A 14,335-nucleotide genomic window follows, 5' to 3' on the forward strand; every position below is an offset into this window, starting at 1 on the left:
GAGACCTCCAAACAGAAGCCAAATAAACAGAGGGAAACAGAGGGCCTTGGAAGTGACAGGCCAACAGATTAAAATCCCTGTAGTTAATACCGACTGCATTGAAAGGGACCTATAGATCTTGAAAAGTATAAGCAGGAACAAGGATCTATCTGCAACTGGGCAGACCCCACACTGCTCACAACAGCTCCAGACAAAGTCCAGGATATATATATTTTTTACTATTATTATTATTTTTTTCTTTTAATTTAAAAAAAAATTTTTTTTTTCTCTTTCCTTTTTCTTCAAGTCCTCTATTACACCTTTAACTTTCATTTTCATAACCCACTATTAACTTGCAAAAAAAAAAACAAACCCTATTTTTGAAGCAAACTGCATACATATATCTTATACCTTTTGTGTTTTCCTTTTTTACTGTTTTTTTCCTGTTTTACTTTTTTTACTGTTTCTTTTTTTACTGTTTTACTGTTTTTTTTTCTTTTTACACTGTTTCCTTTTTTTCTTTTTTTTTATATTGTAAGTTTTATAAGAGTCTAACCTCTACTCTAGATTTTTAATCTTTGTTTTACATATTTGATATCAATTTTGTACATTTAAGAACCCAATCTTTAGGACCCATTTTTACTTAGGAGTGTGATCACTGGCCTGATTACTCTCTCCCCCTATTGATGCTCTTTCTTCTCCCCCAGGGAACCTCTATCTCCCACCCTCCTCCTTCTCTTCTCAACGCAATTCTGTGAATCTCTGAGGGTGTTCTGGGTACCGGAGAACACTACAGGAACAGGATACTGCCCAGATCTCTCTCTCCCCTCTTGATTTCTCCCTTTCTACTCATGCTCACCTCTATTACCTTCCTCCCCCCTCTCTATGTATCTCTGTGAACCACTCTGACGGTTGCAGACTGTGGAAAGCACAGAGGGAAGTGCTTACTGGCTAGATTGCTCTCTCCACATTTGAATTCCCTTCTTCCCCTCCTGGACACCTCAACCCCCCCCACCTCATCTCTCTATGTAACTCAGTGAACCTTTCTGGGTATCCCTCACTGTGGAGAATCTTTTCACCATTAACCTAAAAGTTTTATTACTGATGCTGTATGGATGGAGAAGTCTTGAGGCTACTGCAAGAATAAGACTGAAAGCCAGGGGAAACATTAATTAATAAGAGACCATCCAATAGCCTCCACATTTACACTGAAACCAAGCTCCACCCAAGAGCCAATAAGTTCCAGAGCAAGACATACCACGCAAATTCTCCAGCAACGCAGGAACATAGCCCTGAGCATCAATATACAGGCTGCCCAGAGGCACACCAAATCCATAGACATCTCAAAATTTAATACTGGTCACTCCATTGCACTCTAGAGAGCAGAAATCCAGCTCCACCCACCAGAACACCGACACAAGCTCCCCCAACCAGGAAGCCTTGACAAGCCACCTGTCCAACCCCACCCACAGTGAGGAACCTCCACAATAAAGAGGAACTTCATACTACCAGAATACAGAAAGGCCACACCTAACACAGCAATCTAAACAAGATGAAAAGGCAGAGAAATACTCAGCAAGTAAAGGAAAATGAGAAATGCCCACCAAACCAAACAAAAGAGGAGGAGATAGGGAATCTATCTGAAAAAGAATTTAGAATAATGATAATAAAAATGATCCAAAATCTTGAAAGCAATATGGAGTTACAGATAAATAGCCTGGAGACAAGGATTGAGAAGATGCAAGAAATGTTTATCAAGGACTTAGAAGAAATAAAAAGGAGTCAATATAGAATGAATAATGAAATAAAGGAGATAAAAGACACTCTGGAGGGAACCAACAGTAGAATAACGGAGGCAGAAGATAGGATAAGTGAGGTAGAAGATAGAATGATGGAAATAAACAAAGCAGAGAGGAAAAAAGAAAAAAGAATCAAAAGAAATGAGGAAAACCTCAGGGACCTTTGGGACAATATGAAATGCCCCAACATTCGAATCATAGGAGTCCCAGAAGAAGAAGATAAAAGGAAAGGCCATGAAAAACTACTCGAGGAGATAATAGTTGAAAATTTCCCTAAAATGAGGAAAGAAATAGTCACAGAAGTCCAAGAAACCCAGAGAGTTCCAAACAGGATAAACCCAAGGAGAAACACCCCAAGACACATATTAATCAAATTAACAAAGATCAAACACAAAGAACAAATATTAAAAGCAGCAAGGGAAAAACAACAAATAACACACAAGGGGATCCTCATAAGGATAACAGCTGATCTTTCAATAGAAACCCTTCAGGCTAGAAGGGAATGGCAGGACATACTTAAAGTAATGAAAGAGAATAATCTACAACCCAGATTACTGTACCCAGCAAGGATCTTATTCAGATATGAAGGAGAATTCAAAAGCTTTACAGACAAGCAAGAGCTGAGGGAATTCAGCACCACCAAACCAGCTCTCCAACAAATGCTAAAGGATCTTCTCTAAACAGGAAACACAGAAAGGATGTTTCAACACGAACTCAAAACAACAAAGTAAATGGCAACGGGATCATACTTATCAATAATTACCTTAAATGTAAATGGGTTGAATGCCCCAACCAAAAGACAAAGGCTGGCTGAATGGATACAAAAGCAAGACCCCTATATATGCTGTCTACAAGAGACCCACCTCAAAACTAGGGACACACACAGGCTGAAAGTGAAGGGATGGAAAAACATATTTCATGAAAACAGAGACCAACAGAAAGCAGGAGTCGCAATACTCATTTCAGATAACATAGACTTTAAAATAAAGGCTGTGAAAAGGGACAAAGAAGGACACTACATAAAGATCAAAGGATCAATCCAAGAAGAGGACGTAACAATCATAAATATATATGCACCCAACACAGGAGCACCACAATATATAAGGCAAATACTAACAAGTATGAAAGGGGAAATTAACAATAACACAATAATAGTGGGAGACTTTAATACTCCACTCACGCATATGGATAGATCAACTAAACAGAAAATTAACAAGGAAACACAAACTTTAAATGATACAATAGACAAATTAGATTTAATTGATATTAACAGGACTTTCCACCCCAAAACAATCAATTTTACCTTTTTCTCAAGTGCACACGGAACTTTCTCCAGGATAGATCACATCCTGGGCCATAAATCTAGCCTTGGTAAATTCAAAAAAATTGAAGTCATCCCAGCCATCTTCTCTGACCACAATGCAGTTATATTAGACCTCAATTACAGGAAAAAAACTATTAAAAATTCCAACATATGGAGGCTAAACAACACGCTTCTGAATAACCAACAAATCACAGAAGAAATCAAAAAAGAAATTAAATTATGCACAGAAACGAATGAAAATGAAAACACAACAACCCAAAACCTATGGGACACTGTGAAAGCAATGCTAAGGGAAAGGTTCATAGCAATACAGGCGTACCTCAAGAAACAAGAAAAAAATCAAATAAATAACCTAACTCTACACCTAAAGCAACTAGAGAAGGAAGAAATGAAGAACCCCAGGGTCAGTAGAAGGAAAGAAATCCTAAAAATTAGGGCAGAAATAAATGCAAAAGAAACAAAAGAGACCATAGCAAAAATCAACAAAACTAAAAGCTGGTTTTTCGAGAAGATAAACAAAATTGACAAGCCATTAGCCAGACTCATCAAGAAACAAAGGGAGAAGAATCAGATCAACAAAATTAGAAATGAAAATGGAGAGATCACAACAGACTCCACAGAAATACAAAGGATCGTAAGAGACTACTACCAACAGCTATATGCCAATAAAATGGACAACTTAGAAGAAATGGACAAATTCTTAGAAAAGTATAACTTTCCAAAACTGAAGAAAGGAAGAAATAGAAGATCTTAACAGACCCATCACAAGCACGGATATCGAAACTGTAATCAGAAATCTTCCAGCAAACAAAAGCCCAGGACCAGACGGCTTCACAGCGGAATTCTACCAAAAATTTAGAGAAGAGCTAACACCTATCCTACTCAAACTCTTCCAGAAAATTGCAGAAGATGGTAAACTTCCACACTCATTCTATGAGGCCACCACCACCCTAATTCCAAAACCAGACAAAGATGTCACAAAAAAGGAAAACTACAGGCCAATATCACTGATGAACATAGATGCAAAAATCCTTAATAAAATTCTAGCAAACAGAATCCAACATCATATTAAAAAGATCATACATCATGACCAAGTGGGCTTTATCCCAGGAATGCAAGGTTTCTTTAACATCCGCAAATCAATCAATGTAATACACCACATTAACAAATTGAAAGATAAAAACCACATGGTTATCTCAATAGATGCAGAAAAAGCCTTTGACAAAATTCAGCATCCATTTATGATAAAAACTCTCCAGAAAGCAGGAATAGAAGGAACATACCTCAACATAATAAAAGCTATATATGACAAACCCACAGCAAACATTATCCTCAATGGTGAAAAATTGAAAGCATTTCCCCTAAAGTCAGGAACAAGGCAAGGATGCCCACTTTCACCACTACTATTCAACATAGTTTTGGAAGTTTTGGCCACAGCAATCAGAGCTGAAAAAGAAATAAAAGGAACACAGATAGGAAAAGAAGAAGTAAAACTCTGTTTGCAGATGACATGATCCTCTACATAGAAAACCCTAAAGACTCTACTAGAAAATTACTAGAGTTAATCAATGAATATAGTAAAGTTGCAGGATATAAAATTAACACACAGAAATCCCTTGCATTCCTATACTCCAATATTGAGAAAACAGAAAGAGAAATTAAGGAAACAATACCATTCACCACTGCAACAAAAAGAATAAAATACTTAGGAATATATCTACCTAAAGAAACAAAAGACTTATATATAGAAAACTATAAAACACTGATGAAAGAAATCAAAGAGGACACAAACAGATGGAGAAATACACCGTGTTCATGGATTGGAAGAATTAATATAGTAAAAATGAGTATACTACCCAAAGCAATCTATAGATTCAATGCAATCCCTATCAAGCTACCAATGGTATTTTTCACAGAACTAGAACAAAGCATCTCACAATTTGTATGGAAATATAAGAAACCTCGAATAGCCAAAGCAATCTTGAGGAAGAAGAATGGAACTGGAGGAATCAACCTGCCTGACTTCAGGCTCTACTACAAAGCCACAGTCATCAAGACGGTATGGTACTGGCACAAAGATAGAAATATAGATCAATGGAACAAAATAGAAAGCCCAGAGATAAACCCACGCACCTATGGACACCTTATTTTCGACAAAGGAGGCAAGAATATACAATGGAGAAAAGACAATCTCTTTAACAAGTGGTGCTGGGAAAACTGGTCAACCACTTGGAAAAGAATGAAACTAGAACACTTCCTAACACCATACACAAAAACAAACTCAAAATGGATTAAAGATCTAAATGTAAGACCAGAAACTATAAAACTCCTAGAGGAAAACATAGGCAAAACACTCTCCGACATAAATCACAGCAGGGTCCTCCATGACCCACCTCCCAGAATATCGGAAATAAAAGCAAAAATAAACAAATGGGACCTAATTAAAATTAAAAGCTTTTGCACAACAAAGGAAACTATAAGCAAGGTGAAAAGACAGCCTTCAGAATGGGAGCAAATAATAGCAAACGAAGCAACAGACAAACAATTAATCTCAAAAATATACAAACAACTTCTGCAGCTGAATTCCAGAAAAATAAACGACCCAATCAAAAAATGGGCCAAAGAACTAAACAGACATTTCTCCAAAGAAGACATACAGATGGCTAACAAACACATGAAAAGATGCTCAACATCACTCATTATTAGAGAAATGCAAATCAAAACCACAATGAGGTATCATTTCACACCAGTCAGAATGGCTGCTATCCAAAAGTCTACAAGCAATAAATGCTGGAGAGGGTGTGGAGAAAAGGGAACCGAGGGTTCCTCTTACACTGTTGGTGGGAATGCAAACTAGTACAGCCACTATGGAGAACAGTGTGGAGATTCCTCAAAAAACTGGGAATAGAACTGCCATATGACCCAGCAATCCCACTGCTGGGCATACACGCCGAGGAAACCAGAATTGAAAGAGACGCGTGTACCCCAATGTTCATCGCAGAACTGTTTACAATAGCCAGGACATGGAAGCAACCTAGATGTCCATCAGCAGACGAATGGATAAGGAAGCTGTGGTACATATACACAATGGAATATTACTCAGCCATTAAAAAAAAAATACATTTGAATCAGTTCTACTGAGATGGATGAAACTGGAGCCCATTATACAGAGTGAAGTAAGCCAGAAAGAAAAACACCAATACAGTATACTAATGCATATATATGGAATTTGAAAGATGGTAACGATAACCCTATATGTGAGACAGAATAAGAGACACAGATGCATAGAACAATTTTATGGACTCTGAGGGAGAAGGTGAGGGTGGGACGTTCTGGGAGAATAGCATTGAAACATGTATATTATCATATGTGAAACAGAACACCATTCCATGTTCGATGCATGAGACAAAGGCTCAGGGCCGGGGCAATGGGATGACCCAGAGGGATGGGATGGGGAGGGAGGTGGGTGGGGGGTCCAGGAAGGGGAACACATGTAAACCCATGGCTGATACATGTCAATGTATGGCAAAGATTATTACAATATTGTAAAGTAATTAGCCCCCAACTAAAATAAATAAATTTATTAAAAAAAAAAAAAAAAGAAAGAAAACTGTTCCAAGGAAGCTGAAGGGAGAATCAGTTTGCAACAAAGTTTGCAAAAAAGAGAGTAGGCAGTCTGAACATCAAAGATTACTTCCAGGTAAGGAAACTCAGATATTGAGTTAAGGAATTTAGTATTCCTCTCTGTAAGGGAAGATGCAAGCTTCCGGGCTCAATGAATTCATTCCTTTCATATGCACCTCAGCTATCTGGGGCCAAACCCAGTTTCCGGATTGTTTACACCCTTAATGCCTTGTTCACCTTCACCTTAAGGAGTGGAGATGGCAGCTGCTTCCTCCATTCCCCTGAGCTCCTCAGCAATCACCACGGGGGTGGGGGGTGGGGGGGTAGGGGTGGGTGGCAACTTCTGCAGGATCGTACTGTGTTCCATTTTGAGAGTCCTCACTCACATTTGGAGGCCCGAAATTGCTGATGGCTGTGACATTTCTTGTTTACTGATATGGCAGGAGATAATTTCATTTCACAGTAGCCTGGGCCCCAGAATTTCTCCAAACTGACCAGCTAAGGCCCCACACTGAGAAAAAAGAAAAAAAAGCTCAAAAAATTGAAATAAAATAAATAAAACTAAGTAGGACAGGTATAAAAGAGATAAAGAGAGGAAAAGTCCAGATAAAAATGAGAGAAGGGAATACAACCAGAAAGATTCAGAAAATAAAATAAGTCACCACAATTGTGAACGCTCTGCAAACAAAAGCACAGGAGAGGGAGCTCTGAAGTTAGAAAAACTATCCTGAGTCACACCTAAAAGTTCAGAAAAGCTAAATTTAAATAAAAATGAACACAAGTTATAAGGTCAAATCCTATAAAAGTTGTCATGTATTTTTTAAAATTATATAAGAAAAACAGTTTAAGGAGCAGGAAAAATTCCCTATAGACAACAAAAACATACCAAACACACCCCAAAAACTATCACCTACAATTTTAAAATGAGCTGAAAGGTATTAAGAAATGACAAAACAATAAAAGAACATAAATAAGACTTCTAAATGCCAAATAAGTTACTCTGTGGATACTGACAAACTAATCCTAAAGTTTATACAGAGGAGAAAAAGATACAGAATAGCCAACACAAAACTGAAGAAGAATAAAAGTTGGATGTTACCTGACTTCAAGACTTACTATAAAGTTACAGTAATCAAGATCGTGGTATTGGCAAAAGAATGAACAAGAACCCAGAAACAGACTCACATAAATACAGTCAACTGATCTCTGACAAAGGAGCAAGGGCAATCCTATAAAGAAAAGTCATTTCAATGAAAGGTGCTGGAACATCCACGAGTAAAAAAATAAAAAATCTAACCTCACACTCTTCATAAAAACTGACTCAAAAAGGATCATAGAACTAAACATAAAACACAAAACCATAAAACTGCTGGAAAACAACACAGGAGAAAACCTACATGATTTGAATTTGCAATGACTACATATTTATGTGGGTCTATTTCTGGTCTCTGTTTCATTCTTCTCCAATGACTACATATAATACCAAAAGCACAATGTGTGAAAGAAGTAATAAACTGGACTTCATTAAAATAACTTCTGCTCAATGGAAGACTGTTAGGAGAATGAAAAGACAAGCCACAGACTGGGGGAAAACACTTGCAAAGATATAGCTGATAAGGGACTGTCATTTATACAAAGAGCTCTTAAAATTCAACAAGGAAACAACCCAATTAAAAAATGGGCAAAGTCTCTTCAATAAGAGGTACTGGGAAAACTGGACAGCTATGTGTAAAAGAATGAAACAAGAACACTTCCTAACATCATACAGAAAAACTCAAAATGGATTAAAGACCTAAATGTAAAGCCAGAAACTATAAATCTCTTAGAGGAAAACACAGGCAATACATTCTCTGACATACATCACAGCAAGATCCTCTTTGACCCAACTCCTAGAGTAATGGAAATAAAAACAAAAATAAACAAATGGGAATTAATTAAACTTAAAAGTTTCTGCAGAGCAAAGGAAACAATAAACAAAATTAAAAGATCAGAATGGGAGAAAATAATTGCAAAAGTAACAACTGACAAATCATTATTCCCCAGAATATATAAAAAGCTCATACAGCTCAACATCAGGAAAACCAACAACCCAATCAAAAAATGGGCAGAAGACCTAAACAGACATTTCTGCAAAGAAGACATACAGACACGTTAAAAGATGCTCAACATCACTCATTATTAGAGAAATGCAAATCAAAACTACATTGACCACCTCACACTGGTCAGAATGGCCATCATCAAAAAATCTACAAACAACAAACACTAGAGAGGGAGTGGAGAAAAGGGAATGCTCTTGCACTGTTGCTGGGAATGTAAACTGATACAGCCACAATGGACAAGGGTACGGAGATTCCTTCAAAAACTAGGAACAGAACCACCACGTGACCTGACAATCCCTCTCCTGGGCATATACTCTGAGAAAACAGTAAATGAAAGAGACGCACGTATCCCAATGTTTGCTGCAGCACTATTATATATATAGCTAGGACATGAAAGAGAAACTAAAGACCCTCTTGTGAAGGTGAAAGAGGACAGTGAAAAAGCTGGCTTAAAACTCAACATTCAAAAAACCAAGATCATGGCATCCAGTCCCATCACTTCATAGAAGATAGATGGAAGAAAAATGGACACAATGACAGACTATTTTCTTGGGCTCCAAAATCACTGCAGCCATGAAATTTAAAACGCTTGGCCCTTGGAAGGAAAACTGTGACATACCTAGACAGCGTATTAAAAAAGGAGAGATATTACTTTGTTGACAAGGTCTGGATAGTCAAAACCATGGTTTTTCCAGCAGTCACGTAATGATACTACAGTTGGACTGTAACCAAGAAGGGTTAATTCTGAATTTACACAGGAACAGCTTCTATGCCTTTAACCCTTTTGTTATTAAGCATACACAATGGCCTGCCTCAGGAAGATAACCTGACTCAGCCCACCTGTGAAGGACTGTGACAACTTAAATCATTTGTGTGGCAAACGGCTCAGCACAAAGCACGGCACAAGGCACCCTTCATTTTCTGCTTATAGGCTCATCCCAGAAATTCACAATTTGGGAGGCCGGAATCACAGATAAATGTGGCATCTTTGTTGATGTGACAGGCAATATTCCATTTCATAGTACCCATGAAATGACTGTGAAAAAGTGAAACTAATATATTCCCCTACCCGAGTATTGCCATTCTAAGAGGTATTTGCAGGAATGAAATGGTCTTTTTGTTTCCTCACTTCCCCTCATCCCTTATTCATAAAAGAATCTTACATCCAGGCCCCGACATGATAGTTTTTTTGAGGCAGTAGGCAGCCATCTTCCTAGTCCCAACACCTCATCTGATTTTCACTGAATTGCTGCGAACAGAGTGAGCTTGGACTCAGTAACAGGACCATAAAGGAGGCTGAGTGCCAAAGAATTCATGCTTTCAAACTGTGGTGCTGTAGAAGACTCTTGAGAGTCCCTTGCACAGCAAGGGAGATCAAACCAGTCAATCCAAAAGGAAATCAACCCTGAAAATTCATCGGAAGGACCCATGCAAACCTGAAGCTAAAGCTCCCATACTCTGGCAACCTGATGCAAACAGCTAACTCATTGGAAAAGACTCTGATCCTGGGAAAGATTGAGGGCAGGAGGAGAAGGGGGAGACAGAGGATGAAATGGTTGGATGGCATCATTGACTCAATGAACATGAGATTGAGCAAACTCCAGGAGATGGTGAAGGACAGGGAAGCCTGGCATGCTACAGTCAGTGGGATCACAAAGAGTCAGACATAACTTAGTAACTGAAAGCAACCTAGATGTTCATCAACAGATGAATGGATAAAGAAGTTGTTGTGGTACATATACACAATGACATTTTCAGTTCAGTTCAGTCGCTCAGTTGTGTCCAACTCTTGGAGACCCCATGGACTGCAGCACTCCAGGCTTCCCTGTCCATCACCAACTGCCAGAGCCTGTTCAAACTCATGTCCAACAAGTCGGTGATGCCATCCAACCAACTCATTCTATGTCGTCCCCTTCTACTCCTGCCTTCAATCTTTCCCAGCATCAGGGTCTTTTCCAATTACACAGTTCTTCGCACTAGGTGGCCAAAGTATTGGAGATTCAGCTTTAGCATCAGTCCTTCAAATGAATATTCAGGACTGATTTCCTTTTGGATGGACTGGTTGGATCTGCTTACGGTCCAAGGGACTCTCAAGAGTCTTCTCCAACAACACAGTTCAAAAGTATCAAACTTCAGCGCTCAGCTTTCTTTATGGTCCAGTTCCCCATCTGTACATGACTACAGGAAAAACCATAGTTTCAACTATATGAACCTTTGTCAGCAAAGTAATCTCTGCTTTTTAATATGCTGTTTAGGTTGGTCATAGCTTTCCTTCCAAAGAGCAAGCGTGTTTTAATCTCATGACTGTACTCACCAGCTCCACTGATTTTGGAGCCCCTCAAAATAAAGTCTGTCACTGTTTCCATTGTTTCCCCATCTAGCTGCCATGAAGTGATGGGACCAGATGCCATGCTCTTTGTTTTTTGAATGTTGAGTTTTAAGTCAGCTTTTTCTCCTCTTTCACTTTCATCAAGAGGCTCTTTAGTTCCTCTTCACTTTCTGGCGTAAGGATGGTGTCATCTACATATCTGAGGCTATTGATATTTCTCCCGGCAATCTTGATTCCAGCTTGTACTTTATTTAGCCCGGCAGTTTGCAAAATGTACTCTGCATATAAATTAAATAAGCAGGGTGACAATATACAGCCTTGACATACTCCTTTCCCAATTTGGAACCAGTTCACTGTTTCATGTCTGGTTCTAACTGTTGCTTCCTGACCCGCGTACAGATATCTCAGGAGGCAGGTAGGGTGGTCTGGTATTCCCATCTCTTGAAGAACTTTCCACAGTTTGTTGTGATCCACACAGTCAAAGGCTTTAGCACAGTCAATGAAGCAGAAGTAGATATTTTTTCTGGAATTCTCTGATGTTTTCTATGATCCAATCAATGTTGACAATTTGATCTCTGGTTCCTCTGTCTTTTGTAAATCCAGCTTAAACATCTGGAAGTTCTCAATTCACGTACTGTTGGAGCCTGGCTTGGAGAATTTTCAGCATTACTTTGCTAGCATGTGAGATGAGTGCAATTATGCGGTAATTTGAACATTCTTTGGCATTCCCTTTCTTTGGGACTGGAATGAAACCTGACCTTTCCCAGTCCTGTGTCCACTTTCGAATTTTCCAAATTTGCTGGCATACTGAGTGCAGCACTTTCACAGCACCATCCTTTAGGATGTGAAATAGCTCAGCTGGAATTCCATCACCTCCACTAGCTTTGTTCATAGTGATGCTTACTAAAGGCCATTTGACTTTGCACTGCAGATGTCTGGCTCTAGGTGAGTGATCACACTATCGTGGTTATCCACGTCATTCAGATCTTTTTTGTACAGTTCTTCTGTGTATCCTTGTCACCTCTTCTTAATATCTTCTGCTTCTGTTAAGTCCATACCGTTTCTGTCCTTTACTGTGCCCATCTTTGCATGAAATGTTCCCTTGGTATCTCTGATTTTCTTGTAGCGATCTCTAGTCTTTCCCATTCTATTGTTTTCCTCTATTTCTTTGCACTGATCACTGAGGAAGCCTTTCTTATCTCTCCTTGCTATTCTTTGGAACTCTGTATTCAGATGGGAATATCCTTCCTTTTCTCCTTTGCTTTTCACTTCTCTTCTTTTCCCAGCTATTTGTAAGGCCTCCTCAGACAGCCATTTTGCTTTTTTGCATTTCTTTTCCATGGGGATGGTCTTGATCCCTGTCTCCTGTACAATGTCACGAACCTCTGTCCATAGATCATCAGGCACTCTATCAGATCTAGTCCCTTAAATCTATTTGTCACTTCCACTGTATAATCATAAGGGATTTGATTTAGGTCATACCTGAATGGTCTAGTGGTTTTCCCTACTTTCTTCAATTTAAGTCTGAATTTGGCAATAAGCAGTTCATGATCTGAGCCACAGTCTGCTCCCGGTCTTGTTTTTGCTGACTGTATAGAGCTTCTCCATCTTTGGCTGCAAAGAATATAATCAATCTGATTTCGGTGTTGACCATCTGGTGATGGCCATGTGTAGGGTCTTCTCTTGTGTTGTTGGAAGAGGGTGTTTGCTATGACCAGTGCATTCTCTTGGCAAAACTCTATTAGCCTTTGCCCTGCTTCATTCTGTACTCCAAGGCCAAATTTGCCTGTTACGCCAGGTGTTCCCTGACTTCCTAGTTTTGCATTCCAGTCCCCTATAATAAAAAGGACATCTTTTTTGGGTGTTAGTTCTAAAAGGTCTTGTAGGTCTTCATAGAACCGTTCAAGTTCAGCTTCTTCAGCGTTACTGGTCGGGGCATAGATTTGGATTACCATGATATTGAATGGTTTGCCTTGGAAACGAACAGAGATCATTCTGTCGTTTTTGAGATTGCATCCATGTACTGCATTTCGGACTCTTTTGTTGACCATGATGGCTACTCCACTTCTTCTAAGGGATTCCTGCCCACAGTAGTAGATATGATGGTCATCTGAGTTAAATTCACCCATTCCAGTCCATCTTAGTTCACTGATGCCTGGAATGTCGACGTTCACTCTTGCCATCTCCTATTTGACCACTTCCAATTTGCCTTGATTCATGGATCTAACATTCCAGGTTCCTATGCAATATTGTTCTTTTACAGCATCGGACTTTGCTTCTATCACTACTCACATCCACAGCTGGGTATTGTTTTTGCTTTGGCTCCATCCCATCATTCTTTCTGGAGTTATTTCTCCACTGATCTCCAGTAGCATATTGGGCACCTACTGACCTAGGGAGTTCATCTTTCAGTGTCCTATCTTTCTGCCTTTTCATACTGTTCATGGGGTTCTCAAGGCAAGAATACTGAAGTGGCTTGCCATGCCCTTCTCCAGTGCACCACATTCTGTCAGTACTCTTCTTTAAAAGTGATTCTGAGACAAGTATGTAAATACTTAAATTCAGAGAAAATCTCTCTGAAAGAAAAAGTGAAGAAAGGAATCAGAACAAACACTAAAGCTATAATCCAAGGAGCCTTCCCTGAAATTAAGAGAAAAAAACTCAAACTACACATTGAAAGAGCATATTATACCTAAGAATATTAAAGCAGAGCAACCAATAGCAAAATATATTCAAGTAAAAATTACTAAGTTTAAGGGGAAAAAATTCTTTGGGCATCTAAGCAAAAAAGAGAAAATAATAATGAACTATAAAGAAAGCTGAGCGCCAAAAAATTGATGCTTTTGAACTGTTGGGTTGGAGAAGACTCTTCAGAGTCCCTTGGACTGCAAGATCAAACCAGTCAATTTTAAAGGAAATCAGTCCTGAATATTCATTGGAAGCACTGATGCTGAAACTCCACAATACTTTGGTTACCTGATGTGAAGAACTGACTCACTGGAAAAGACCCTGATGCTGGGAAAGACTGAAGGCAGGAAGAGAAGGGGACAACAGAGGATAAGGTTGGATGGCATCACCAACTTGATGGACATGAGTCTGAGCAAGCTCCAGGAGTTGGTGATGGACAGGAAAACCTGGCATGCTGCAGTCCATGGGGTCGCAAAGAGTCGGACACGACTGG

At 39.1% G+C, this 14,335-nt stretch overlaps 1 protein-coding gene across 12 annotated transcripts in view; it reads right to left on the bottom strand.

The window, feature by feature from the left end:
• Positions 1-14,335, bottom strand: part of CNOT6 (CCR4-NOT transcription complex subunit 6) — a 91,532-nt gene that overhangs the window by 51,565 nt on the left and 25,632 nt on the right. The window contains exon 1 of one of the 12 annotated variants that reach the window (XM_081497574.1): positions 7,113-7,237. The exons of the other annotated variants lie outside the window; for them this stretch is intronic. The gene's annotated coding sequence lies outside the window, so the exon portion shown is untranslated. Of the gene's footprint in view, positions 1-7,112; positions 7,238-14,335 lie in introns of those variants that run through there. 12 annotated transcript variants of the gene reach the window in all.

This window comes from Giraffa tippelskirchi, chromosome 6 (assembly GCF_054371585.1).
Source record: "Giraffa tippelskirchi isolate mGirTip1 chromosome 6, T2T-mGirTip1v1.2.pri, whole genome shotgun sequence".
Taxonomy (NCBI): domain Eukaryota; kingdom Metazoa; phylum Chordata; class Mammalia; order Artiodactyla; family Giraffidae; genus Giraffa; species Giraffa tippelskirchi.